The 27,476-nt window shown below is 50.3% G+C and overlaps 2 long non-coding RNA genes across 2 annotated transcripts; both read right to left on the bottom strand.

Annotated features, from left to right (window-relative positions):
- Positions 1-2,707: 2,707 nt before the first annotated feature.
- On the bottom strand, positions 2,708-27,476 carry LOC113608522 (uncharacterized). Its single transcript, XR_003428351.1, has 2 exons — positions 27,427-27,476; positions 2,708-2,896 (listed from the first exon to the last, which is right to left on the bottom strand). It is a non-coding gene; the product is annotated as an uncharacterized LOC113608522 (long non-coding RNA).
- Positions 9,047-15,540, bottom strand: LOC113608521 (uncharacterized). The gene is made up of 3 exons (XR_003428350.1): positions 15,218-15,540; positions 10,986-11,100; positions 9,047-9,096 (listed from the first exon to the last, which is right to left on the bottom strand). It is a non-coding gene; the product is annotated as an uncharacterized LOC113608521 (long non-coding RNA).

Raw genomic sequence — 27,476 nt, 5'->3', positions numbered from 1 at the left:
GGGCTTCTGGATTGGAATGGTCTTTATATTCTCTGCAAAGTACTCCCCAGGTCTCTTTGGGGAAACCATGGAAGGAGGCGCTTTGAAAGTGGCTAAGGATGAGAAAGCTGTAGCTCCCCAGCCAGCACTCTTTGCAAGAAAGTTAAAGCCAAAGACACTGACCAGGGCTTCCCTGGTGGCGCAGTGGTTGAGAGTCCGCCTGCCGATGCAGGGGACATGGGTTCGTGCCCCGGTCCGGAAAGATCCCACATGCCGCGGAGCGGCTGGGCCCGTGAGCCATGGCTGCTGAGCCTGCGCGTCCGGAGCCTGTGCTCCCCAACGGGAGAGGCCACAACAATGAGAGGCCCGTGTACCACAAAAAAAAAAAAAAAAAAAAGACACTGACCAGCCCATGCCTCTACCCGCAGCCCTCCGGGGGTTCCACAGTCTGCCTGCTGCTGCTTCTGCAGGCCAGGTTGTACCTAAAGCAACCATCCTGGATGATAAGCCTTCCTGGATGACCATCCTACATGATCTGGCAAGTGAGACCCCAGTGAGTACATTTGAGGCCCCACATATTAGCAAAACTCCTATTGGAAGCACCCTGGAGGAGGTACCTGGAAACCCAGCTCAGACACCCTGTGCCCAGGGAGTTTTCCCCCAGTGGGAGGTGAGCCCTTCCTGAGGCCTCTGGCACTCTCACCCCACCTACCTGCACCCAAGAAGCTGCTTCTGATGGGCTCCACCCCAAGCTGTATCCCATTTCACAGACTTTCTTGAGATGCCCCTAAGTTACCCGCAGTCATTGGGGAATCCTAGAGATCAGAGTTCAGAGCAGCCCATAGGTGGCAAAAGATGGTCATGGCCGGTTCAAGGTGAAGGCAGCATATCAGAGGTAGAGGTGGGGATGGGCTTCTTATGAGGGGATTGACAGTCTGCCCTCCCTCCACCTTCAGCCCCACCCAACATGTCTTTCCATCAGGCCACAATGCGCCTGCTGAGACAGTCCCACTCCAGGCTTCCAGAAGCTGGCCCCAAAGATGAAGGTGGTAGAGGACCCCCCAACCCCGCTGCCCCCACCCCCAGGGCCTCACCTCCCTGCCTATTCTGTGAATGGTTCTGTGAATATAGTCTATAGCCACAGAACTGTAGTTAGTAAAATTAGGAGGTCAGACTAATGACTCAGGCGAGCAAAAGGCCAGTTATACCCCGTGTTCAAGTTGAGGTGAAAGGCCTTTCTTTGGTCTGAAAAGGCAGCTCCCGCTTCTCCCAAGAAGGGGCTTCAGAGAATTGCAGAAAACCCGCAGATAAGGAGAGAGGGATCGTTCTCAAGGAACACTGGGGTACCAGAAGAAGGGGTACCAAGCCCCTGGCTGTGTGACCTTAAGAAAATGACTTAACCTGTCTGTGCCTCTGTTTTTCCCATCTGTAAGTGGGAACTAGTAATAGAACTGTTTGTGATGATTAAATGCATTATTCTACGTCAGTCATCAGCAAACTTCTTATTTTGAAGGAACAGAGAGTAAATATTTTCAACTTTGTTGCCCAAATGGCCTCTATCTCAACTCTTCCACTCTGACATTGCACCAGAAAAGCAGCCTTATGTTAACGAGTGGGTGTGGCTGTGTTCCAATAAAACTTTATTTATAAAAACAGGCATAGGGCTGGATTGGACCACTCTTCTACATCAGCAGTTCTCAAATGTTTGTCTCAGCACCCCTTTCTTTTCTTTCTTTTTTTTCTTTTTTTTTTTTTTTTTTTTCTTTTTTTGGCTGCGTTCTTCGTTGCTGCATGTGGGCTTTCTCTAGTTGCTGCAAGCAGGGGCTACTCTTTTTTGGGGTGCACGGGCTTCTCATTGCGGTGGCTTCTCTTGTTGTGGAGCACGGGGCCCTAGAGCACGTGGGTTTCAGTAGTTTCGGTGAACCGGCTTAGTTGCTCCGCGGTATGTGGGATCTTCCCAGACCAGGGATCAAACCCATGTCCCCTGCATTGGCAGGCAGATCCTTAAGCACTGCGCCACCAGGGAAGTCCAGCACCCCTTTCCATTCTTTAAAAAATATATTGAGGATCCCAAAGCGTATCTGTTTATATGGGTTATAGCTACCGATATTTGCCATTTAGAAATTTAAACTGAGACTTTTTTAAACTATTTATTAGCTTTCTTTTTTTTACATCTTTATTGAAGTATAATTGCTTTACAATGTTGTGTTAGTTTCTGCTGTACAACAAAGTGAATCAGCTATATGTATACATATATCCCCTCCCTCCTGAGCTTCCCTCCCACCCTCCCTATCTCACCCCCTTAGGTCGTCACAAAGCATTGAGCTGTGCTATGCTGCTGCTTCCCACTAGCAATCCATTTTACGTTTGGTAGTGTATATATGTCCATGTCACTCTCTCACTTCGTTCCAGCTTCCCCTTCCCCCCAGTGTCCTCAAGTCCGTTCTCTACGTCTGTGTCTTTATTCCTGCCCTGCCACTAGGTTCATCAGTACCATTTTTTTTAGATTCCGTATGTATGTGTTAACATATGATATTTGTTTTTCTCTTTCTGACTTACTTCACTCTGTATGACAGACTCTAGGTCCATCCACCTCATTACAATAACCCAATTTCGTTCCTTTTTATGGCTGAGTAATATTCCATTGTATATATGTGCCACATCTTCTTTATCCATTCATCTTATTTATTAGCTTTTCAATTACAATCAACAATAAACCTACTAATGATAACGAATAACATTTTTAATGAAAAATAATCACATTCAAAACAAAAACATGCCATAAAAAGAGAGGCATTGTTTTACATGTTTGCCTCCCATTAATGTTGACTGAACAGAAAGCAGCTGGATTCTCATATCTGATTCTGCATTCCACCTGTTGCAATAGCCAATCTCCCCTGGAAACTCCACCATACACCTGTGAGAGAATGAAAGTGAGAGAGGCAAAGGACATCTTAATATTATAAAAATAGTTCATGGGAATTCCCTGGCAGTCCACTGGTTAGGACTCCACACTTCCACTGCAGGAGGCATGGGTTTGATCCCTGGTCGGGGAACTAAGATCCCGCATGCCGTGGAGCACAGCCAAAAAAAAAATAATTCAGCCTGATGGGTCCCCCTGGAAGGGTCTCAGTAACCCCCAAGTTTCTGGACCCCTTTGAGAACTGCTGTTCTCAGAACAAATGATATCTGGCCCATAGTAAGCGATTTTTTGCTATGGCCATTATTACTATAACATCAAAGAAGAAAGTTCCAGAAGGACTTGCTCCAGACCCCAAGCCTTGAGCTGAACTCGGCTAGAGAAGGCTAAGGGGCTCCAAACGGCAGGACGGGCAGAGCTCCCCCTATAATAATGGCACCTAAGAAGAGACCAGTGGAATAAGAAACTAAAGAGGGTTTTAGCTTCCTAACCAGGCAGCTTGCCCAGTCACAACCCCCGCAGACTTCTAGACCAGCTGCCTGCCCAAGGCAAGGCTGGTCTCTGGCAAAGGTCCCCCTCCTGGGGTGCTGGGGCAATTCAGGAACAGGTAGATGCATGCAATTCCCTCAGGAGCCAGGGAAGCTGCAGCCACCTGTCCACCAGGGAATGAGACCCACTGCCCAAGCCCCCCACACCTCTGGACCCAAAGGGCAAGGCTCTGGATGAATGCTGGGAGGCTGAACCTCAGGCGTCCACAGCCCACACATTTAGGCTGGAGCGAGTGTAAGTTGCCCAGGAGACACAAAGTGGGAGGATTAGAGGATGAAGAGGCAGAGTGGGGCTTAGGCTGTGGTCTCACATCCCTTTGGTCCCTGATCTGAGCTGCATCCTATGGAAGGCTGAAGAAGGGGCAAGGAAACAGAAACTCTGAGAGCAAGGCATGCCGCACAAATGCCCTGGGCAGCTCCCTTCATAGAGATCCAAAAAATCCAGGCTCCATTTCAGATGTGTCCTTGGGGCTTCAAGGAATCACTGCCCCTTCCCTACAATCCACAGCCTCCAATTGCTACCTGAGCCTCAAGTCCTGTCTGTAAAATGGGGGCCCACTACTGTGTCAAGGAGGCAAAACTTTTCCTCTACCTCCTTAGATTCAGTGACTAGGGTCTGTGAATTAAACCAACAAATGACAGATTCATGGAAGAAAAGGTACACAATTTTTATTAATATTTACATGCATGGAAGTTCACAGAAAAGTAGTGAAACTCAGAGAGCAATTAGACTCAGGGACTTATCTAACATTTTAACAAAGGAAAAAGGGTTTGGGGAGTCGGGGCTGGAGACGTATGGAGAGCTTCTGAGTTGGCAAAAGCATCCCCATGCCCAGCGAGTGGCACAGCCCAGCTCCATGGGGACAGAAGCTTCTGCTCTCAGGACCCTCCCAGGTCTTGCCCTGTAAACCTCTTCATCTGGCTGTTCATTTCTTTATGATAAACCAGTAAACATCAAAAATGCCTTCCTGAGTTCTGTGAGCCATGCTAGCAAATTAACGAACCTGAGAAGGGGGTCTTGGGAACCCCTGATTTAGAGCCAGTGGGTCAGAAGTACAGGTGGCCCGAGACTTGGGACTTGTGTCTGAAGTGAGGGTGCTCTGTGGGACTGAGCCCTTTAACTTGTGATGTTAGCTCCAGGAAAATAGTGTCAGTACTAAATGATTTGTTGGACATCCAGTTAGTGTCAGAGAATTGGTTTAGCATGGGGAAAAAAACCCACACGTTCGATGTCAGGAAACATCCCAGTCCCATTCTGAGGTTCTAGGTGGACATGGATTCCAGAAGGATACTATTCAACCAGTGACAGTAATACAAGCAGTAAAGTAGATTTGGAAAACCTGAGATGGTGCTCGTGAATGAACAAAGTGTGGGACACAGCCAGACAAGGAAGCGTTTGACCCCTGGTTCTCTCACCCATTGTGTGTCCTACAGGAGCTGACTTCACCCTGAGCCTGTGTCTCCTGTACACAGTTACTATGATCAGGAGTCACCCACTCCCTTGCCAATGCTGGCTGATGCTATAGATTGAACGTTTGTGTCCCCCCAAAGTTATCTGTTAAAACCTAATCTCCAATGTAATAGTATTAAAAGGTGGGGCTTTGGGAGGTGGTTAGGTCATGAGGGTGGAGCCCTCATGAATGGGATTAGTGCCCTTATAAAAGAGACCTCAGAGAGACCCCCATGCGAAGACACAGAGAGAAGAGAGCCATCTATGAACCAAGAAGTGGGTTCTCACTGGATCCAATTGATCTCGGACTCCTAGCCTCTGGAACTGCAAGAAGTAAATGAATGTTGTTTATAAGCCACGAGTCCATGATATTCTTAGCACCTGAACAGACTAAGCCAAACACCTGCTGAAGGCCTGGTGGGGATGCTGCAGAGGATGAGCAGAAGAGGGCTGCTGCCCCAATGTTCATTGCAGCACTATTTACAATAGCCAGCACACGGAAGCAACCTAAATGTCCATCAACAGAAGAGTGGACAACAAAGGTGTGGTAGGTATATACAATGGAATATTGCTCAGCCATAAAAAAGAATGAAATAATGCCATTTGCAGCGACATGGATGGACTTAGAGATTGTCAGACTGAGTGAAGTAAGTCAGACAGAGAAAGACAAATATCATATGATATCACTTGTATGAGGAATCTAAAACAATGGTACAGGGACTTCCCTGGTGGCGCAGTGGTTAAGAATCTGCCTGCCAATGCAGGGGACACCGGTTCGAGCTCTGGTCCAGGAAGATCCCACATGCCACAGAGCAACTGAGCCCATATGCCACAACTACTGAACACGCGCTCCAGAGCCCACAAGGCACAACTACTGAGTCTGCGTGCTGCAACTACTGAAGCCTGCACGCTGCAACTAATGAAGCCTGAGTGCCTAGAGGCCCGTGCTCCACAGCAAGAGAAGCTACCGCAGTGAGAAGCCCGTGCACCGCAACGAAGAGTAGCCCCTGCTCGTCGCAAGTAGAGAAAGCCCACGTGCAGCAATGAAGACCCAATGCAGCCAAAAAAATAAATAAATAAAAATTTTTAATTGGTACAAATGAACCTATTTACAAAACAGAAATTGAGTCACAGATGTAGAAAACAAACTTATGGGGCTTCCCTGGTGGCGCAGTCATTGAGAGTCCGCCTGCCGATGCAGGGGACATGTGTTCGTGCCCCGGTCCAGGAAGATCCCACATGCCGCGGAGCGGCTGGGCCCGTGAGCCATGGCCGCTGAGCCTGCGCGTCCGGAGCCTGTGCTCCGCAACGGGAGGGACCACAACAGTGAGAGGCCCGCGGAACACAAAAAAAAAAAAAAGGGGGGGGGGGGGGGGGAGGTGGGCTGCTGGCTGGAGGAGAGTCTGTAGAGGGGATGGACACAGAACCAAAATCATCCCACCCCTGCCCTCGATCTGCCATGATAGCCCCATCTGCCAAAAATGCCACCCATTTTTCATGGGGTCTCCTGTCCCTGTTCAGAATGGAGGCCCGGGCCCTCCTGCAATCTCCCCATCAGGCCCACCACCTCGGGCCCTGCAAGCTGCCCAGAGCTCCCACCTTCCTCCCCACCTCGCAGACAATTCCCCACAGGCCCAGCTCCTCCCCACACCCTCCCCCTCATCCACCCTGCTCCAGCTCTTAAACAGGAGAAAGAATTCACCATCGAGGAAGTATCCTCCAAGACCCCATTTGCTCAGTAGAAAATGATCCAGAGACGTACACAGCCAGCTGTGGACCGTTTTGTTTATCTCTGAAGAGGGTGGGGAAGGCCCTCAATGGAGGGAGTGCAGACTTTGGTACTGTTCTTAATTAATTCTACAAATACACACGATCGCTTTTGTAATCAGGAAACAGTTTTTAAAGGCATCCAGACGCCTTCTCCTGCAAAAAGTGCTTTCTCTGATCTCCAGATCTCCCAGGTCAATCAAAGACTACCTAATAATAATCAATCCACTGGACAACCAAATGAGACTGTGTTCCCCCCCAAACCAAGGCCTGGGTCTTGTTCAAGGACATGTCCTCAGCTCCTGGTCCGTGGGAGCGCCCAGGAGGCGTTGGTTGAGCTGAGGTTGCACAGGCTGGACCAGTCAAGGTGCACCAAGCAGGCAGGCAGCGCCACCTAGAGGCCAGATGGGGAATGGCCGAGCGCGTGACCGCTGTAACTAGGAGCGGGGTGGGGGGGGGCGGTCCGCGAACGCGGAAGTGGAGCCAGAAGAGAGCGTGAGAGCGCCCCTACTCCCTGCTCCAAGGTCAGAAAGAGGACCTGCGGGACATCACGCAAGTAAACGGCAGGGCGCTCTATTGAAAGAACTTTCTAACGACTACTCAGAACGGAGCAGATGGTTCAGGGGGACCCAGTATCCAAGCCAGCTAAAGCTGGCTGAAGCTGAAGACCCTGTGAGCCGCTAAGTTTCTGGCTCCACTTTTCGCAGGAAGAGCCCACTGGAGAGGGAAGCCAGAAGAGATGCTTCTGGGAGCGCTGTGAGAGGAGGGACTGGATAGGAGGAAATGAGGGAGGCACTTTCAGATAAAAAGTTGAGAGTCTAGAAATGTTCGATCCTTTGCCCAAGGTCACATGGGTGGAAAAGGGTAGACCTTGAACCCTCATCCCCTTGGTTTCCCTCCAGTCAGCCCTGGACATGACATGACCCTGCCGGTTGGAACCTAGTTACCTCTTGTCTCCTCCATGCTGTGCCCTCTTTTCTGGTTCTGCTGTCATGTCATCCTAAACCCACTCCCAGGTGACACCTCCCTGCCCACCAGGACTGCTGGGGGTATAAACCACCAAACCACCAAGCAACAGGAACAGTCTCCAGGTCTTTGAACTTCAGGTGTCAAAAGTTCAAGGTGGTTCAGAGTATTGCACCAACCTCAGTCCTCCATTCCTCTGGCCAGCCAGGGAGAGCAAGGTCATGTGCCTCACTATCTGAAAAATACATCAAAAGTCCCCTGGTGGGGCTTCCCTGGTGGCGCAGTGGTTGCGAGTCCGCCTGCCGATGCAGGGGACGGGGGTTCATGCCCCGGTCTGGGAGGATCCCGCGTGCCGCGGAGCGGCTGGGCCCGTGAGCCATGGCCTCTGGGCCTGCGCGTCCGGAGCCTGTGCTCCGCGACGGGAGAGACCCTAGCAGTGAGAGGCCCGCGTACCGCAAAAAAAAAAAAAAAAAAAAAGTCCCCTGGTGGACAGGGATGGACAGTCACAGCTCCCTTCCCCCTCTCCTCAGCCCCCAGGACTATAGCTCTTCCCTGCCCTGCTCCAGGTCAGCAGTGGTCCTGGGGGTTTTCACCCCCTGAGCAGAGAGTACAGGTGTGATTTGATTCCCCTGAAGGCACGGTGATCTAGACCAGCCATGTCCAACGGCAATTTAAAATGAGTCACACTTGGGTTTTCTAGTCACCACATTAAAGGAAGTAAAAATGGAACAAGTGAAGTTTTTTAGTTTTTTTAAAATTGCAGAGAGATTCGAGATTCACATAATATGAAATTAACACTTTAAAGTGGACAATTCTTCAGCATTTAGTACCTTCACAATGTTGTGCAACCACCACCTCTAGCTAATTTCAATATATTTTTATCACCCCAAGATAAAATCCATCCCCATTAGCAGTCACTCTCCAATCTCCCTTCCTCAGCCCCTGGCCACCACTAATCTACTTTCTATCTCTGTGGATTTGCCCCTTCTGGACATTTCACATAAATGGGATTACACAATATGTGACCTTTCAATCTGGCTTCTTTCACTCAGCATAATGTTTTCAAGGTTCACCCATGTCATAACATGTGTCACAACTCCATTCCTTGTTTTTTTATTTATTATTTTTTTTTAATTTATTTACTTTTGGCTGCGTTGGGTCTTTGCTGCTGCGCACGGGCTTTCTCTACTTGTGGCGAGTGGGGGCTACTCTTCATTGCGATTCGTGGGCTTCTTATTGCGGTGGCTTCTCTTGTTGCAGAGCACAGGCTCTAGGCACGCGACCTCCAGTAGTTGTGGCACGCGGGCTCGGTAGTTGTGGCTCGCGGGCTCTAGAGCGCAGGCTCAGTAGTTGTGGTACACGGGCTAAGTTGCTCCACGGCATGTGGGATCTTTCCGGACCAGGGCTCGAACCCGTGCCCCCTTCATTGGCAGGCGATACTTAACCACTGTGCCACCAGGGAAGTCCTGGAAATTATTTTGAGTGATATGTTTATTTAATAATACAACATAGGGCTTCCCTGGTGGCGCAGTGGTTGAGAGTCCGCCTGCCGATGCAGGGGACACGGGTTCGTGCCCCGGTCTGGGAAGATCCCACGTGCCGCGGAGCGGCTGGGCCCGTGAGCCCCGGCCGCTGAGCCTGCGCGTCCGGAGCCTGTGCTCCGCTAAGGGAGAGGCCGCAACAGTGAGAGGCCCGCGTACCACAAAAAAAAATAATAATAATAATAATACAACATAGCCAAAATATAATCATTTCAATATGTAACCAATATGAATATTATTGTGATCTTTTACATTGTTTTTTCGTGCTGAGTTTTTGAAACCCAGCATGTGTTTTTCACTCAGAGCACATCTCCAGTCAGATCAGCACCTTTCAAGCACTCGATAGCCACGTGTGGCTCCTGGCGACCATCCTGGACAGCACAGGTCTATCTCACGCTCCTGACATCATTCTCCAGCTCTGTTGTGCCTGGCAGGGGAAGGGGGGGTCACCCCCACCACTGCCCACTAGTGTCCAAGTGCAGGATCTCACTCATCTGTGGGCCTCAGCACTGGGGTAAGTAGGTGACATCTGCATGGTAGGGTTAGACAGACCATCCTCCGATCCCTGCTCTGCCACCTACACACATACACACACATCCTGCTATGGTCTGAATGTTTGTGCTCCCACAAAATTCATATGTTGAAGCCCTAACTATCAATGTGATGGTATTAGGAGGTGGGGCCTTTGGGGTGATCAGGTCATGAGGGCGGATGAAGCAACTGACAAAGGATTAATCTCCAAAATATATAAACAGCTCGTGCAGCTTAATATCAAAATAACAAACAGTCCAATCAAAAAATGGGCAGAAGACCTAAAAGACATTTCTCCAAAGAAGACATACAGATGGCCAACAAACACATGAAAAGATGCTCAACATCACTAATTATTAGAGAAATGCAAATCAAAAATGAGGTATCCCCTCACAACAGTCAGAATGGCCATCATCAAAAAATCTACAAACAATAAATGCTGGAGAGAGTGTGGAGAAAAGGGAACCCTCATGCATTGCTGGTAGGAATGTAAATTGATATAGCCACTATGGAAAACAGTATTTTTAAAAAACTAAAAATAGAACTACCATATGATCCAGCAATCCCGCTACTGGGCATACACCCAGAGAAAAGCATAATTCAAAAAGACACATGCACCCCAATGTTCATTGCAGCACTATTTACAATAGCCAGGACACGGAAGCAACAGAGGAATGGATAAAGAAGATGCAGTACATATATACAATGGAATATTACTCAGACATAAAAAGGAACAAAATTGGGTCATTTGTAGAGACATAGATGGACCTAGAGACTGTCATCAGAGTGAATTAAGTCAGAAAGAGAAAAACAAACATCATATACTAAGGCATATATGTGGAATCTGAAAAAATTAGTATAGATGATCTTATTTACAAAGCAGAAATATAGACACAGACATAGAGAACAAATGTATGGATACCAAGGGGGAAGGGGGGGTGGGATGAATTGGGAGATTGGGATTGACATATACACACTATTGATACTATGTATAAAATAGATAACTAATGAGAACCTACTGTATAGCACAGAGAACTCTACTCAATGCTCTGTGATGACCTAAATGAGAAGGAAATCCAAAAAAGAGGGGATATATGTATACGTATAGCTTCACTTTTCTGTACAGTATAAATTAACACAATATTGTAAAGCAACTATACTCCAATTTAAAAAGAAAATGTGATGGTATTAAGAGGTGGGGCCTTTGGGGTGATCAGCTCATGAGGGTGGAGCCCTCATGAGTGGTATTAGTGCCCTTATCAAAGGAAACCCAGAGCACTCACTTGCCCTTTCTGCCATGTGAGGACACAGCAAAATGACACCATCTGTGAACCACGAAGCCCTCACTGGACACCAGACCTGATGGCACCTTGGTCTTGGATGTTCCAGCCTCCAGAACTGTAAAGAATAAATGTCTGTTGTTTATAAGCCTTCTGGTCTATGGCATTTTGTTATAGCAACCCAGATGGACTAAGATACATCCCAACCCTGGACTCAGCCTTCTAATCAATAAAATAGGAGTAAGGTAAGGAGGACATGTGTGTGCAGGCGCCTCGGGGCTACCTGGCACTGTGTGTGCATGCAGTGCCAACCACAGTGGCACATGGTGATGCTATAAAAGCAAGAAAACATAACAGTGCACGTCCAGAGGAAGAGGATGCCTTGGGAATCCTGCAGGAGTTACCTGGCTACAGAGGCCACTGCATAAGCCCAGGGAGCCATCACTGGTCCTCAGCTGCCTGTGGGTACCCCTAAGTCAGGGGTCATTCATTGGGCTTCTCACCTGGTGCACAGCTGGGGCAGGGATGGGGAGGGTGGCCTGAACAAGGAGATGCCAGGTCAGTAGGGACCCTGTTGGGGCTGCTACAGGATTATTTCTTGAGGAGTTTGCTCCCAGCTTCTCAGGGTGGACCCGGCCAAGCCTTGGGGCCACACCAGCCCTCCTTCTGACTCATTCATCAGTGGAGGCAGAGAAAGCAGCCTTTAAATATAGCTCAGCACCATCTGAGACTCTGGGGCTGATGGAAGGAAGCCAGCAGCCGCCCCTGACCCAGCCAGCCGTCCTCCACGCTGGGCTCAGACACCCCCGCCTCTCTGCCTTCTCGCCCCTTCCCTTGCAGCCTCAAACAGCCTGCTGTCACGAGGCCCAGGCTCAGATGTTTAGGCTTTCTGTAAATGTGAGCTATAAAAAGAACCATGGGGCGGGTGGAAGGGTGGGAAATGGCCACCAGCTTGTTAAGAGATACCACCCCCATGCTGCCCCTAGCACAGCAAACATCCCCCCAACCACCGCCCCTAGAGATGAAGGCTCCTGCTTGCGTGCAGACACACTGTGACAAGCTGGCATTTAGAATCAGGGATAAGGAGGCCAGCCAGTTGGGGGAAAGCCAAGTCTGACTTTATAAAGGTCCCTCTCCTTGGCCGGAACTGGGTGCTGGAAATTGCAGATTGTGCAGATGCCTCCAGCTGAGGCAGGTCAAGCCCGCTCCAGGAGCATACCTGGGGGGGGGGGGGGGGGTGGGGGGACACATGGACACTGTGGGACACAGGCTGCCAGCCCTTAGCAGGGCTCCAGCCCCAGGCTGGCCTCCCCAGGCTCTGAATGTGCATGCAGGACAGCCACCCATGCAACAGCATCATTCACCTGTCCCTCAGCCTCACCTCCACCTGATCACGCTTCCAGCTTGCACTTGTGCCCAGTCGCCCAGCTCTCCACACCCACTGCTTCACTTGGGCAGACCCTCCCTCCTCCATCAGGGTAACTGCAGCCCCCAACCAGCCAGCGCCCCCCTTTCCCTGGGCTCTCTGCTCATGCAGCCCACCTGCAGCCCAAGCTCCCCACACCATCCGGAGCTCGAGATGTCCACCTCCTGCCACAGCCCATCCCCCCTTCCCTTGCGGGGACTTTCTGCCAGTCCTTCAACTGTACATAGGGCACCGATTAGGTGCCAGGCGCAGGTCAGGAGCTGAGAATGCACGGTGGAGAGTAAGATGGGCACTGTCACATCCTCACGGACTCCCAGTCAGATGGAGGAGGCAAAGGGCACATCGACAAAACTACATCGACAAACCAAAAAGAAAAAGCAGGGAAATAATGAATGACAACTGGGATGTGTGCTGTGAAGGAACAGCCCAGAGCACTGCAGAGAGGCTGACCTTCCTCAGAAGGGGAAGGGAAAATATACACAAGGCCTGAAGGACAAGGGTCTAGTGGGAGAAGGGGGAGGGGTGGGGACATTCCACGCAGGGAAAGAAGTTCTGAGTAGGAGCAAATTGAGAAGACCAAGGTGCCATGTACATCCTCCTTGGGACTACTTGGTCTTTATTCTGAGAACAGAAGGGAGCCTCTGAAGGCTCAGGAGAGCTGGCGTGCTCAGACTTCCATTTGTAAAAACTCACTGACTTAGAGAGAGAAAGAACAGTGGTTACCAGGTGCTGGTGTGAGGGGAGTGAGGAGTTATTGTTTAATGGGGACAGAGTTTGGTTTGGGGTTTTTTTTTGTTTTTTTTTTGTGTGTGTGTGGTTTGCGGGCCTCTCACTGTTGTGGCCTCTCCCGTTGCGGAGCACAGGCTCCGGACACGCAGGCTCAGCAGCCATGGCTCGGGCCCAGCCGCTCTGCGGCATGTGGGATCTTCCCGGACCCGGGCACGAATCCGTGTCCGCTGCATCGGCAGGCGGACTCTCAACAACTGTGCCACCAGGGAAGCCCTGGTTTGGGTTTTTTTGTTTGTTTGTTGTTGGTTGTTGGTTGGTTGGTGGGGTTTTTTTGTTTGTTTGGCAGCATTTCACGGCTTGCAGGACCTTAGTTCCCCAACCAGGGATTGAACCCGTGCCCCTTGCAGTGGAAGCATGGAGTCTTAACCACTGGACCACCAGGGAATTCCCAGGGACAGAGTTTCAGTTTGGAATGATGAAAAAGTTCCAGAGATGGATGGCGGTGATGGTTGGGTGACAATATGTAAATGTATGTAAAACCACTAAACTTTCACTTAAAAACGGTTAAAATGGTAAATCTTATGTACATTTTACCACAATTTAAAAAAGTTTAAAAAATTATCAAAATGGTAAAGTTTATGTTAGGTGTATTTATGTCATGGGTTAAGGTGAAAACAACCCACATGTCCATCAGCAAATGAATGGATAAACAAATTGTGGTATATCCATACAATCGAGTGTTCATTCAGAAACTGATCAAAGTTTCGATACATACTACAACGTGGATGAATCTCAAAAACAAACTAACTGGAAGACGCTAGACACAAAAGACTACATAGTGTATGATTCCATTGATATGAAGTGTCCAGAAGAGGGAAATCCATAGAAACAGAAAACGACGATTGGTGGTTGCCATGGGCTAGGGGAGGTGGAATGGGTATGGCGGCTAATGGGTACAGTGTTTCTTGAGGTGATGGAAATGTTCTGGAGATGGGTGGTGGTGATAATTGCACAACATTGTGAACGTCCTAAATGCCAGGGAACTGTACACTTTAAAATGGTTTGGGGAATTCCCTGGCGGTCAGGTGGTTAGGACTCCACGCTTTCACTGTGGAGGGCTCGGGTTCAGTCCCTGGTGGAGGAAAAATAATATCCCTAGTCGAGGGAACTAAGATCCTGCAAGCTGCGCAGCATGGCCGAAAAATAAAAACGTAAATAGATAAATAAATAATAAAATGGTTTGGAATCCCCTGACAGGCCAGTGGTTAGGACTTGGCACTTTCACTGCTGGGGGCCTGAGTTCAATATCTGGTCAGGGAATTAAGATCTTGCAATGGCTTCCCTGGTGGCGCAGTGGTTGAGAGTCCGCCTGCCGATGCAGGAGACACGGGTTCGTGCCCCGGTCCGGGAGGATCCCACATGCCACGGAGCGGCTGGGGCCCGTGAGCCATGGCCTCTGAGCCTGCGCATCCGGAGCCTGTGCTCTGCAACGGGAGAGGTCACAACAGTGAGCCCCGTGTACCGCAAAAAAAAAAAAAAAAATCTTGCAAGCCACATGGCGCAAGCCAAAAAGAAAAATAAAAAAATGGTATTTTATGTTATTTATTTTGCCTCAATTTAAAAAAAAAAAAAAGGAAAGGAAAGGAAAGTTCACTGGCTACGCTGAGAAAAGAGATGATTGGGGCAGGGAGACCAGAGAAGGGAGGTGGGGCACATCCCGGAACCCAAGGCAATGACAGACGATGGCACCAGGGCGGGGCAGGGAAAAACAGAGGGAAGGGAGAAACACGGAGACAGGAGATGGGACCCTGTGACTGGTTAGATGGCGGGTGGTTAATGGGATGGTTCTATCCCATCCATCAGCCCAGGGTGAGGCCATTACTTGAGACAGGTCTGGCCTTCCTGTCTCTGCTCCTGCTGTGCCCCCACCAGCCTGCCCATCTCAGTGCTCAATCCCACTCCACATTGAAGGCTCAAGTGTCCCCTCCACCCGGGGGAATCCTCATCGTCCCCTCCCCAGTGTTAATCATCAGAGTCTTCTGCATGTCCTCACTCCCCTCCAACTCCAACTCCCACCCACCTCTTTGCTGTGCCAACCAGGAAACATCCCAGGAAGCCCCGAGTCAGCATCAGGTAACATTCAGGTCTTAGGCTCCTTAGAGCAGGGGTCTGCAAACATCTGGAAAGGGCCAGACAGGAAATATTTTCTGCTCTGAGGGCCAGGCAGTCTCTGTTGCGATGACTCAACTCTGCCTCGTAGTGTAAAAGCAGCCCTAGATAATAGGTAAATGAATGAGCACAGCTGTGTGTCAATAAAACTTTATTTATGAACTCTGACTTTAATTGAAATATATTTGCCATATAACACTGTGTAAATTTAAGGTGTCCAACAGTTGACACATTTATATATTGTAACTGATTTAGATATTGTAATATGATTGCCATTGTATCCATAATAAGCACCTCTATGACGTTACATCATTATTTCTTTTTAGTGGTGGGAATAATTAAATTGCTAGTCTCTTAGCAAGTCTGATGATTATAATACAAGACTGTTGTCTATATTTACTCTTCTGTGCATCTGTGGAACTCTAGGACTTATTTACTACTCATTGCAAGTTTATGCCCTTCAACAACATCTGTTCTATCCCCCCAATCCCTTGGACACTAAAATTTGAATTGCAGATAATTTTCAAGTCGTGAAAATTTTTTCCAGCCATTTATAAATGAAAAGGCCTGGGGACTTCCCTGGCGGTCCAGTGGTTAAGACTCCATGCTTCCACTGCAGGGGGCATGGGCTCAATCCCTGGTCAGGGAACTAAGATACTGCATGCCGTGAGGCATGGTCAAAAATGAAAGAAGGAAGGAAGGAAGGTAGGAAGGAAGGAAGGAAGGAAGGAAGGGAGGGAGGGAGGGAGGGAGGGAGGGAGGGAAGGAGGGAGGGAAGAGAGAGAGAGGGAGGGAGGGAGGGAGGGAGGAAGGAAGGAAAAGAGAAAGAAAGGAAAAAGAAAGAAAGAAAGGAAGGAAGGAAGGAAGAGGGAGGGAGGGAGGAAGGAAGGAAAAGAAAAGGCCATTCTTAACTCACAGGCTGTGCAGAAACAGACAGCAGACTGCATTTAGCCACCATGCTGTGGATGGTTCTAGCACGATCTCTTGCCCCACATCTGTCGCTTCTAATAGTGTATATCAGGGAGTCTTGGTTATCTTTATAAGGGCACTAATCCTATTCATGAGGGACCCACCCTCATGACCTAATTCCCTTCCAAAGGCCCCACCTCCTAATACTATCACCTTGGGGGGTAGGATTTCAACATACACATTGGGGGTGGGGGGAGACACAAACAGTCAGACCACAGTAGTGAGTATGCAGGTTTTCAAAAATTATTATAGGGGTAATATAAAACTGCACTGTTTAAGCAAAAGGTCACATGGTACAGAGCCCTGCTACCTGCTCTCTCTCATGCTGCACCTATGGCTTCCTGGGGAGGTCCCTACCATCAGTTAAGGAAAAGAATTCAGGCCTGGTTTACAGATGGTTCTGCATGATCTGCAGACACCCCCTGAAACTGAACAGCTGCAGCACTACAGCCCCTCTCTGGGACACCCCTGAAGGACAGTAGTGAAGGGAATCCCAGTGGGCAGAACTGTGAGCAGTGCACCAGGTTTTGTTGTTCATTTTACCTGGAAGGAGAAATGGCCAGATGTGTGATCTTATGCTGATTCGGAGGCTGGAGCCAGTGGTTTGGCTGGAGGATCAGGGACTTGAAAAGAAGATGATTGGAAAATTCATGATGAAGTCTGGGGAAGAGATCTGCAAACAGGCTTCTCTGAATGGGCAATAAGTGTGAGGTATCCCATGTCAATGCTCACTGCTATGTTCTGATTGTTTGTGTCCCCCCCCAAACAAATTCATATGTTAAAATCCTACCCCCCAAGGTGATGGTATTAGAAGGTGGGGTCTTTGGAAGGGAATTAGATCATGAGGGTGGGTCCCTCCTGAATGAGATTCAGTGTCCTTATAAAGAGACCCCGGAGAGCTCCCTGGTCCCTTCTGCCATGTGAGGACACAGCAAGAAGATGCCATCTATGAACCAGGAAGTTAGCTCTCACCAGACACCACATCTGCCAGCACCTTGATCTTGGACTTCCAGCCTTCAAAACTGTGAGAAATAAATAGCTGTTTATAAGACACCCAGTCTATGGTATGTCTGTTAGAGAAGCCTGAACAGACTAAGACATTCACTGAAGGGTGGCCTTAGCAGAAGAGGATTTTAATAATCAAATGGATAGGAGTCTGTGGATAACAACTGGCCTCTTTCCCCAGCCACCCCTGTGTTGACCCAATGGGCTCATGAACAATGTGGCCACCCAGTGCCTTCCTGCCTGGGTGACCACTGTTAGCCATCTGGTCTATATTGGGACTCTGTTCTCACCACCATCCTGAGAGTTCACTGTTCCTGAGCCCCTCCGATGGCCAGGCACAAAGCAGCCACCCTTCCCACAGACCGGAGGCCACATCCACTTGTGCAGACTTGGCTGGGAGGCGCAAAGCCTTGAGGACTGGTAGGAGAAGGGGACTGATACTGGGCAGCCTCTTTCCTTCACTCCTGGATGGCACTGCCTCCCACCCCACAGCCTTGTAAGTCCTTTTATTTAAAGACAAAGCAGAAGCATGCAATACTTACCTTTGGTGACTTGCTTTTTTTTTTTTTTTTTTAAGTTGAGGTAAAATTCACAGAACATAAAATTAACTAGGAACCATTTCCTTTCTTTCTTTCCTTCTTTATTTTTTTTTTCTTCTTTTTTTTTTGACTGCCAGAGAATTCCCAACCAGTAGCCATCATTCTAAACTGTACAGGGACTTCCTTGGTGGCACAGTGGTTAAGAATCCGCCTGCCAATGCAGGGTACACAGGTGTGATCCCTGGTCCAGAAAGATCCCCCATGCCACGGAGCAACTAAGCCCGTGCGCCACAACTACTGAGTCTGCGCTCTAGGGCCTGTGCTCCGCAACAAGATAAGCCACCACAATGAGAAGCCCGCACACCGCAGTGAAGAGTAGCCCCAGCTCGCTGCAACTAGAGAAAGCCCACACGCAGCAACGAAGACCCAACGCAGCCAAAAATAAATAAATTTTTTTTAAAAAGTAATAAACTCTACGATTTGGTGGCATTTAGTACATTCACATTTTTTTGAAGTATAGTTGATTTACAATGTTGTGTTAATTTCTGCTGTACAGCAAAGTGATTCAGTTATATATATATATATATATACACATTCTTTTTCATATTCTTTTCCATTACGGTTTATCACAGGATATTGCATATAGTTCCCTGTGCTATATAGTAGGACCTTGTTGTTTATCCATTTTATATATAATAGTTTGCATCTGCTAATCCCAAACTCCCAATCCATCCCTCCTCCACACCCCCATCCCCCTTGGCAACCACAAGTCTGTTCTCTGTGTCTGTCTGTTTCTGTTTTGTAGATACGTTCATTTGTGTCATATTTTAGATTCCATATATAAGTAATATTATATGGTATTTGTCTTTCTCTGTCTGACTTACTTCACTTAGTATGATAATCTCTAGGTCCATCCATGTTGCTGCAAATGGCATTATTTCATTCTTTTTTATGGCTGAGTAATATTCCATTGTATATATGTACCACATCTTCTTTGTCCATTCATCTGTGGATGGACATTTAGGTTGCTTCCATGTCTTGGCTATTGTAAATAGTGCTGCTATCAACACTGGGGTCCATGTACATTCACAATGTTTTGCAACCATCTTATCCAGTTCCATAATATTTTCATCACCCCACAAGGAGACTTCAGGTACATTATGCAGTCACTCCTTATCCCCTCTTCCCAGCTCCTGGCAACCACTCATCTACTTTCTGTCTCTGGATTTGCCTATTCCATAAATTTCATATAAAACAAAGTCATACAATACGTGACCTTTTCTTTCACTGAGCTTAATGTTTTTGAGGTTCGTCCATGTTGTAGCATGTATCAGTGCTTCATTCTTTTTAAGGCTGAATAAAATATTCCATCATATGGATGGACCACTTTTTGTTAATCCCTTCATCCATTGATGGACAATTGTTTCCACCTTTTGGCGATGGTAAACAGTGCTGCTATGAACATGTGTGTAAAAGGATTTGTATGAATGTTTTCAATTATTTGGGGGATGACGACTTGCTTTTTTACTTAACGATATAGCAAAGACATCCCAGTGGCGGGCCAATTCTGCACCCAGTCTTCGATGGTTTGCAGGATGAGCTCATTAGAGGTGTGTGGAATGAAGCAATGAATCAAGATTTAGATGAAACTTTCCTGGGAGCACTGCAGTTTTTGTTAAGAGAAGTTGACTGGCTAGGGTGACGGCCTTAAATGCAGCAGCTGCGATGGGACGGTGGTCCGGTGAGCCCAGAAAAATGGAGAGGAATGTAGGCTCCTCCTTCCTGAACTCTAGGGACCCAAGTGGTTTTCTGGAAAGGTCTCAACCTTCAAAGTCCAGCTTTAACGAACAGAAGGAACAGGGTGCTGGGGTTCCCCCGAGACAGCTGCCCAGAAGGTGAGGCCAGCCTGTGGGGTAGAGGCAGCATCCCCCCACAACGTGCCCTAGGTCATGTGTGTCCACCATCCTGCAAGGCCCACTCCCTGCCAGGCCCACACTACAAATGCCAGGGTGGGAGTAACCCAGGAGAAAGGGGCAGAGGAAGCAGACAGGGCAGGATGAGCCCTTTGACAAGCTTATGTGGAAAGGGTCAGGAAGAAATGTACAGGACTCAGTGAATGAGAATTCCTCTTGCTCTGCATCCTCACCAGCATTCCATGCTGTCAGCGTTCCCAGTTGTGGCCATTCTAATACATGTGTAGTGGTATCTTATTGTTGTTTTACATTGTGGAGTTTTAAGAGGGTTTTTCTGTTTTGGTTTTGGTTTTGGTTTTGTGTTGTTTTGTTCTGGTTTTGTATGTTTTGGATATCAGTCACTTATCAAATGCTTGTTTTGCAAACATTTTCTCCTAATCTGTAGCTGGTCTTTTTTCTCTTAACACTGCCTTTCCCCCAGCATTAATTTTAATAAAGTCCAAGTTATTATCAAAAAAAAAAAAAAGGAAATGTATAGGAGTCTGGCACTGACTTGCATCTGGCCGTCAGCACAGAGTGGCTATAAGCAGGGTGGCAGGTGACAGCTGGGGACAGCTTCCCTCTTCTCTTCCCCCCTCCACATCAAGCACCTTCCAAATCCCCAAGTTAAACTGCCCTGAGACACTGCCCTGACCCCTGGGACACCAGGTCACTTCATCATGGCCACAGTCAGAAGCCAGAAATCCGCTAAGCACTCCCGGGGCCCCCGGCTGCCCAGGAGGAACAGGTTGGCAGAGACCAGATGAGGGGGTCTTTGCAGCAACACACGTAGACCTCCCTTCCAGGCCTGGGATGGGAAGAACATTCAACTGTGCCACTGACCATCTTTCTAAATTAGCCACCACTCCGCTCTCCCCCCAGCACTCTCTCCTTCTCTTGTAACCCCATTGTATTTTCTTTTTTCTGAGCTTACCAGTGCACTTGAGTATCAAATATTGCCTGTCTCCCCGACCCTGATGGAAAGGCCCCCATCTGTACAATCCAGATACCAGCAAGCAAGAGGCAGTTCAGGAAATATGTCCGGGTTGGGAGGGGGGTGGGTCTCTGTCACAACTCCACTCTATCCCTTATCGTGAAACTGCACAACTCAGACTGGGACTCGAACCCAAACGCACCTCAGATGAGACTCGAACTCGGCCAGAACTCAGACTGGGACTTGAACCCACAGGCTGACACTCAAACCCACTGTCTTTTAATTGAAATAGCACACCCGGTCTCAGGACTTATTCTTTACATCTCATCGCAGAAGGAGTTCAGCAAGAGGCAAAGTGACAGGTAAGGAGATTTATTGAGAGAGATACACAACCCATAGACAGAATGGGGTCTGTTTCGAAAGGTGAGAGCAGCCCAAACTATAGGGTGGTTAGTTTTTATGGACCGCTCCCCAGCACACACTCTCTCTCATCCTGGCCTAAATACATTGCAACCTCAGACATTCCATGCCCCACACTCATTTCTGTCTTCCTGCCGTAGCATGGTGCCAAGAAAAAAAAAAAATCCCACTGTGGGGGGCTGGGAAGGGGGATGGCAGTGTCACGCAGGGAGAGTAAAATGCAGACCCCTCAAGGGTCCTGGTCTTAACGGGGATGCTGGGAAGGTTGAGGATGAGGGGGACACTCCACCCTGCATTCTATTTCTCTCCTGGGCTCTGCAGCTCTGAGTCACTATCCTGGCAGTTGCTGGCCTGGAGCCAGGGCTGGGTGGGATGTAAGGGTGGCAGGCAGGCAGGTGGGGGAGACCTACTTTAGCCTCTGGTTTTTCCTCCACACCCACAAGGGCCCTTGGGTCTCAGAGCACACACCCGGGCACCCGCCCAGTAAATCCGGAGGCCAGGTCGTGGCTCCCCATACCCTCTGGCTCCTGGGTTGCCTCTGCCACTATCACCCACCCCTGGGAACCAGGAAGGAAGAAAAGGGCTGCCTGTCTCCACCTGCCAGGGCCTGGGGAACCTGCATGCCTCCCACCAGGAAAAGGGGACATGGCCTAGAATGACAGCCCCACTGACCCCTCCCTAAGATGCCAGAACCTACCAATCACCTCCATCCCCAGAACTCCATGCCTGTTTTGGGGAAAAGACACACACACACACACACACACACACACACAGAGATTTTTCAGGCGGGCACCTATGTGGAGAGTCAGGGCAGTCAAAGGCAGGTGGTGAGGCTGCCCCACACCCCACACCAAATTAAAGCCACATCTGGGGACATTATTTGTTGCCATGACTGTAGGAAGAGGCGCTCTGATACCTAGTGTAAGTAGATAGGGTAGGGGGTCCCCAAAGAAAGAGAACCAGACATGGCTTTCTTGACATAAGTGAAGCCATTTCTGGCCTAAGCCACTTTGTGATCTAAGCCTGGCCACCACGCTTGCCCTTGAACGGGTCTCAGTAATCAGTGACCTTAAGGGAAGCGAGGGAATGCAGGAACACAGGAAAAGTAGTCAAGAAACAATATTTCAGCAATAAAATAGAGACCTAGCTCCTCCTGAAGGGATATACATAACAATCTGATACAGGTCTTTGAGTTCTGCAGAAACTAAGGCCCCGACCCGGGTGGAGGATAGAATGATGTTGTTGACCCTTCTGACTTCAATCAAGTAAAGCTTGGACTCCATCTACCTTTGCCCCAATTCTATGTTGAATTCTCCTCTGCTCAAGCCCCGTCCTAAATATACACGTACCCTTACTTAAAACTTCCCCAGTTTTGCTGTTCAGAGAGACACTGCTTTAGGAAAGATCTCTGGTATTCTCCTTACCTGCTGCAAATAATAAATCCTTCCTTCTCCCAATCTTTACCTTGACACCCTCCTAGAGGTGATCCCAGTTTTCAGGTAACACTAGTGGATGGAGGCCAGGACTACAGCTCAACATCCTGAGATGCACAAGGCAGAGCTCCCACCCCCAACAGAGAACGATCCAGCCCCAAATGTCAAGAGTCAAGAAACTGGCACTGGGCTTCCCTGGTGGCGCAGTGGTTGAGAGTCCGCCTGCCGATGCAGCGGACACGGGTTCGTGCCCCGGTCTGGGAAGATCCCACATGCCGCAGAGAGGCTGGGCCTGTGAGCCGTGGCCGCTGAGCCTGCGCATCCGGAGCCTGTGCTCCGCAGCAGGAGAGGCCACAACAGTGAGAGGCCCGTGCACTTTTTCGCTGTAAAGACTATATAGAGCAGGCAAGCTATCCAGCCTCCCTGGGCCTCAGTTTCAACAATGTGAAATGAGGATAAGGTAATAAATCTTTGCGTTGAGGACTCCATAGGTAAAGTGCCTCACTAGGAAGCAACAGCTGCTATGATGATTGTCATTCTTAAGACCTTAGGCTCCAAGGCTCCCACAGACCCGAGTTCAAATCCGAAATTCAGACAAGTGCTATCACTACCTGTCTCAGAGTCATGGGGGGAGACTACTGGGGCACACAGCCTCGGTGTGGTGGGGGGGATTTAGGGGTACAGAGTAAACTCTCACAGAGCTCAGAAGTGCCTGAGCCTGGAAGGGGCATTAGGGAACATAAGACCATCTGGCTTCTGGGTACCACAGATGCCATGGCAACGGGACAGGACGGGCTCTGTTGCGATATGAATTGGAGAAGGTTTGGGGGAAGAATCATGCTGGCCTTGAGCACAGAGCAGGGAGCATGCCTGAGACCTGGCCCATCTGGTGGGTGGCTGGCAGGACGATGGTTCTGAGGATCCTTCCCTAGCTTTCTAGAACATATAGGGTAGCTGCAAGGAGGGAGATTCACCAAGAGCAGGGACAGGTACACTAGGGTAATCCAGGACAATCAGAGGGAACCTGGGCCATTCAGAGGGTGGGCAGAGAATTTCCCAGAGCCGAGAAGACCCAGCCTGCCTGCCCACTCGCCCAGTCTGACCAGAAACCCAGGTCCAAGCTTGGGACATGTGGCCCTGGGGGTGCACCCTGGTTCCAGCCTCCAGGGACAGAGCTGGCTTTAGCCACAGTGGAATCACTGGGAGATTGGGCAACAAGTATGCACCGCCCACAGATGTCCAGAAAGTCGTGAGAAAAAGGGACAAGCCTGGGGATAAGGGAGGGGGGTCACGGGAGACAGAAGGACGCCCAGGCTGCAGAGACAGACACATTAGTGCCCGCTGACTGCAGTCCCCAGAGGCCCTCTCTTGCACATTCCCTCCTCCGTAGCCTCATCTCCGCAGCAGCAGCCAGAGACGCAAAGCCAGGAGAGGGGAAGCCCCCCCTTCCTAAAAGGAAGGTTCTGGAGATCCTGGGGTAAGCCCCTTCTCACAGCCTCAGTTTCTCCCTCAGAGGGAATTCCCTGGCAGGCCAGTGGTTAGGACTCCGTGCTTCCACTGCAGGGGGCACGGGTTCGATCCCTGGTCGGGGAACTAGGATCCAGCAAGCCCCAGGGCATGGGAAAAAAAAAAAAGGAACTGGTTTCATACCCACCCCTCTCGGAAGGTAATGCCTTGTCCCAAACAACAGGAGAGTACTTTGAAAATCCGAGTACCTGTTTACAAGACAATATCCCTGGGTAGCCAGAAGCCAGCAGGGAACTACCTGGGGGTAGAAGCTGCAGACTTGAACCACCACTCCAGGCACACGGCCCGACGGGGAGGAGCTCCACCCCCGCCCCATGCTGAGCCTCCGAGCCACAGCCGGCAGGGCCCCGGCAGTAATTGCAGGCTTGCTTTGGCCTTCCTGGTGGCTCCAAGCCAGGACAAGTTTCATTCCGGAAGGGCGGGCCACAGCAGGGGAGCGGAGTGGCGGTGGAGGCGGGGTGGGGGGGGCGGTACTCAGGTGGAGGCTGGTTGGCAGTGGGCTGGCCTGGGGCCCATGGGCTGAGGCCCAGACTCCTGCGGCCTCTAACACACCCCTAACATGGCAGGTGGCCTCTGATGGCCCTCCCAGCCTTCCCTCGCCCCACCACCGGGTCTAAAGGGTGAAGCAGTGAGCCATTTCTTGTTCCAGACACCTGCAAGGGGGCCCAGCAGCAGCCTTTCTGGTCTAGCAGTGTGGGCGGTTTGGATTTGCTCAGTTAATAATGATCACCCAAAACAAAAAGCAACAAAAACTAAAACCCAAACCCAACTTTGTCCTCATCAAGCCCCTGGGCTGAGCACGCACAGATTGGCCTCTGGGGATGTTTTCACCAGAGGAAACAGGAGAAAAGACAGTACAGAATCACCCAGCAAGTGGGTCTGCAAACGCTGAAGGAGGAAGCTGGTGGGCGAAGCTAGTGGGTGGCTAGCCCAGGATGCACGAGAGAAAAGGACGCCCGGTGGTGGCCAGAGGACCTGGACCATGGATCTCACCACCCTGAGCTCTCTTTCCTTATCTATGATAAGGTGCTGGGTATACACAAGCAAAAGTCCACTGGTCTGGAGAAAGATCGCTACCCACCCACCCCATCCTCTGCCCCCAAATCCAGGAGAGAAAGAAAAACAATGGACTCTGTTTTAGTAGACACGTCTTCTCTGTGCCTCAACTCCCTCATCCGTAAAATGGTGCTAGTGAAAGCGCCTACTTTAATTCTGACCCAGGCTTGGGGCGGGGTTAACTAAGTGAATATGTGGAACGAGCCCAGCAAAGCACCTGGCTGGCAGTAAGTATAAATACACTGTCTCTTCTAAGAACAGGGCATGTGATCTGGTCTCTAACCGGCAGCCCCTGGGGTTGAATGCTGAGTCTTCAGGGGCCCTTCAGAGTCTCACAGAATCTTCTGAGGGTGCTTCTCAGGTTAGCTCTGTAAACACACAGGACTTTGCACGAAGCCTCAATTAACACAGCGGCTAATTCCCCAACATGTCTTTCCAGGGCTCCAAGGAAGAGCAGAGCATTTCCAAGACTCCCCGCTCAGCTCACCCTGGCCCCCTAGGACCACCCTGTGCTCTGCTCAATCCCTTGGGAGAACTTCCCAAACTGAGGGAAACTGAGGCCCAGACTACCAAGGGAATGGCTCAGGGGGAGCGCAACCTCCAGCTCGCCCGGCAGGACAGTTAGATCAACCGTGCTTGGCAAACATAGCTGTACTTTGGACTCACCTGGGACACCTGAGTCCCCTGCCCGGCCCAGCCCAGCCCAGCCCCAGAGATCCCGGGATTTCTAGCCATGCCCCGTCCCCTGATGGTACAACCCTCAGCAACAGAGGGGAAAAGAAACAGGCCCTGTGACTCCATTGAGGAGGACAAGGTCTGCATTCATCTCACCATTTCCAGGTACTTTCACAAACAAGTCGTGGAACAAGAGAAAAAGCTGTGCATTTGCTGGTTTTGTCATTCCCCTCGCCTTGCTCCCCCCTCTGCAGCTGGGCCCCGAGTGAAGAGTTAACAGGAAGTGCCTGGCGTCCTGCAGCCACAGAAGCCCATTGTTCTCCAGCTGGCCCCCTCCCCCTCGTCCAGGAAGACCCTCCAGGGAGCTCCTTCAAAAGGGCCGGGCCGGTGTCGCCATACTGCAGGCCAGCCAGTCAGGAGAGCCAGCACAGGAAAAGGAAACCCGCCGGGCGCGGGCTGGGGCACAGCTGTCACCGCAGAGTCTCGGGGGGTTTCCGAGGAAGGGGGGCTCAGCCTCATCCGCCCCTGGCGGGGGGATGGTGCAGCCCTCCCCCACAGTCCCCATCTGGAAGCCGGAAGGCTTTGATCTCAATTCTTTAAGTACAACTTAAGCTTCTGCCTCCCTCCACCCATTTGCCCCCCACCCCTCCCACCCCCAGCATCTCTGGGTTAGAAAGTTTCACACCGCACCCCTCCTCCGTCTGATTTCACATCTCTCTTGCAGGCACTAACCGCCGGCTTTTTCTGATTAGCAGACTCGGATTGCGGGGGGCTGGGGAGTGGGTGCTGTGCTTTGGCGGGGTGGCCTGGATTTGGGGGGCCAAAGGAGGCAGAGAGCTGCGAGCAATTCCCTGGGAGACCCTGGGGGGCAAGCAGGGTGAGGGTGAGCAGCTGGCAACCAGATGTGAGTGGACAGGTTGAGGGGGAAATTAATTGGTGCCAGTGGGGGTGGGCGGAGAAGGCAGGACCCCAGGGGGCCCCCGGGTAGCTACCTAGGTACAGGAGGGAGGGTGGCGAGACTGAACGCTGAGATAACTTCTTAAGTGAGAGTCAACAATGTGCTGGGGAGGGGGCGCTGATCTGAAGCCGATTGGGCCAGGAGGCTGGAAGGCAGCGAGAACTAAAAGGGCAGGGAGGGGCGGCGAGGTAGGGACCCAGGGGAATTTCTGCTGAGAGGGGCTGCAAGAAAGGGGCAGGCAGGGAGCTGGCCTTGGAGAGGGTTCGGGCCTGGACATAAGGTGGAGGGCCTTAGGCCCTAGGCTCAGCTCGCCTGGACACAAATTTGGGGTGACCTTAGCTCCCCGGACACAGGTGGGCAAAACACCCCTCTAGGCTGAGCCTCAGAAAACAGATATGAAATACCCTAGTGAGAGCAGTCCCGGACACAGGTGGGGAAGGTCTGGGCTCCCCCGAACACAGGTGTGCGGATCTGAGCTCCACTACACACTGCTGTGGAGGTTCTGGGTTCCCCTAGACACCGGTGTGGGGTTCTGGGCTCCCCTAAACATACATGGGGGGAGGGTTTCAGCAGCCCCCACGCCAAGGGCGGGTAGCATGAGCCTCAAACTCTGGCAACCCCCATTTCCCTTCAGCTTTTCTATGCCATTTACCTGATTCCGAGCCGACGCCCAGCCCCAGGAACCCCCTGCTCGACCTCTGC

This window comes from Aethalodelphis obliquidens, unplaced genomic scaffold (assembly GCF_003676395.1).
Source record: "Aethalodelphis obliquidens isolate GAN/ISIS:26980383/991018 unplaced genomic scaffold, ASM367639v1 scaffold53, whole genome shotgun sequence".
Taxonomy (NCBI): Eukaryota; Metazoa; Chordata; class Mammalia; order Artiodactyla; family Delphinidae; genus Aethalodelphis; species Aethalodelphis obliquidens.
The sequence above is the reverse complement of the archived record's forward strand: the minus strand, read 5'-3'. Positions and strand labels throughout refer to the sequence as shown.